Source organism: Pseudophryne corroboree, chromosome 5 (genome assembly GCF_028390025.1).
Source record: "Pseudophryne corroboree isolate aPseCor3 chromosome 5, aPseCor3.hap2, whole genome shotgun sequence".
In the NCBI taxonomy this organism is placed as follows: domain Eukaryota; kingdom Metazoa; phylum Chordata; class Amphibia; order Anura; family Myobatrachidae; genus Pseudophryne; species Pseudophryne corroboree.
In genome coordinates, this window is record NC_086448.1 from 46,519,046 (window position 1) to 46,521,254 (window position 2,209).

The 2,209-nt window shown below is 43.9% G+C and overlaps 1 pseudogene; it reads left to right on the forward strand.

Annotated features, from left to right (window-relative positions):
- The first annotated feature begins 969 nt into the window (after positions 1–969).
- On the forward strand, positions 970–1,088 carry LOC134930557 (5S ribosomal RNA; annotated as a pseudogene).
- Positions 1,089–2,209: the final 1,121 nt, after the last annotated feature.

Consider the following 2,209-nt stretch of genomic DNA (forward strand, 5'->3'; position numbering starts at 1 on the left):
CGCTCATCTCTAGTAATTTGTGGCCCCGCCTTTCCTGCGGGCACACCGCCTGTCTACTAGTTGAAGGGGTGAAACTCAAACATTTTTCTGCCTTATCTGGTTAAGCCTTCACGCTTCAGCTAAATATTGTGTGTTTCAGAAAATATTTCTGTTATTTACATGGCTGATGTCCCCAGTGAATGAGTACAGCATATTTGCTTAATTCTTTGTTTATGCACATTAAGAAATATTATTTCTTTATATATTCAATGCAACAGGGACAGGTGTTGTGCGATCCCGCACTTAGTCTGCCCTAGGCAGTTTCAAACTGTGTGTATTATGTTTTTGTTCCTCTGAGGGCATGTCACCTAGGGGATTGTTTCATGGGTGACAATCCATCTGTCTCACACATTATCTCATGTCAAAAAAAGCAACAACTGTTGTTGACAGTAATATACTTTGCCACTGTCACTAGTGACCTTGAAGGTTTTTTTAGTGTATTACACAAGTTCTTTGGTTGTAAAATACTACTAGGGTCTGTTATGTACAAGTAACGCTATACCACACTGAATTGGCACCAATTGCAAGAATTTATCAGTATGTTTATGGTCATCTTTAGTACATTTACCATTTCTTTTTCCTTTTGGTACCTGCCTGGTCATCCGTCACAGTTACTAGGATCCATCAGTATTTAAACAACATAGGTGACCGAAAGGGACCTACAACAATTAATTCAATTGTTTATTTCAATATCTCCTCTACCCTATAACTATTTTCTTGCTTTTCTTCCTTCTGTGAACTCTCATCCACGATTCTGGTGAGCGTGTCCCCCTAGGGGACGCGTCTCGCCAGTCTAACGTGGACAGCAGATTCACACCTACCCGATTGCGGTTATTTTTTCTTCTCAACGTAGTCCTATTATTCTTTTCTTGAGGAGGAACTAATCCTTCCGTTTCAGTGCACTCTCATTGGTGGTATAGGGTCAGTTCTTGCTACGACCATACCCCTACGTTCACGCCCAATCTCGTCCGATCTTGGAAGCTAAACGGAGGTGGGCTGGGTCAGTACCTAGACAGGCGACTGCTAGGGAATACCCGGTGAAGTAGGAAGACTCCCTTCCCTTTAGAAATAACACCAACAGCAGTATAACCACTTATACTCAATCCTACTACCTCTTGAACCTTTATTCGTCACAATTTATTTATCCACAATAGTGGCAAACTATTAGAATTGTTAATTAGTGTGTGGGCTCTTCCACTCACGAACCTAACCCTATTTAGGGCCGCATTAATACAAACACAGTTTGTACAGATCTTTGGCAGATGGAAGCAGCTTAAGATGTAGCTATCTTCCGATATGCATTTATCCAGGCATAATTAAGATCTGAACATTTTACAATTTTTGGGAGACATACTTCCAGTTCCCATATGACATATCAATGGCTACTTATGTTTAATTTGTCTTGCTGAGTTCTCATGTATTTTAAAGAGCAGAATTAAAAGACTACGTTATCAATTTTTAGGCACATCACTTATCGACTAACACTTAGATAATTTAACAAGAGTGCGCCCAAACAAGAGTCATACTTTTCTCCTTGTGCATATACAATATCCAGGGAGTGCTGCAATCTCTTCTGGCTGGAAGGGGGGTGAGTGATCTCCCCCTCCCTGGAGATGACCCTGGCTGAGGGGCACATGGCGCTCCCCGCTGCAGGTCGGCGACACTTCGCGTCACATAAAAAGTATTTCCTACCGTTTATTTTTTTTAAAGGGGGTGCGGCCACACGTCCAGGAATAGGCCACGCCTCTTTCATTACTGGGGCCTGGGAATCCTTTCTATAGCCCTGAGAATGCCACCCAATTTTCAGGAGCCTCCCGGTCAATCCGGGAGAGTTATCAAATATTTGTTTGACGGTGTTAGCCGTAAACGCTAAAGTCAAAGGGCCTGATTCAGTGATGTATGGTATTGCACAGCTGCGGGGAGAGAAAGTGCAATACCGTACAACTAACATTCTAATGCCATACCTCCCAACTTCTTGGTTTTCTAAAGAGGGACACACACGCGGCAAAGCTCCCAAAAAAGGGGTGTGGCCTAAGAAAGGGGCGTGGTTTCGCGGGAGGGCCGCAATCGGGAGCCACGCCCCCGTTTTCATCACTTAGGAGGCATGCCCAGCGTTCTGTGAGTCGCTGGCATGCCCCCCTCTCCCTTTGACTCAAGTGAATAGACGCTG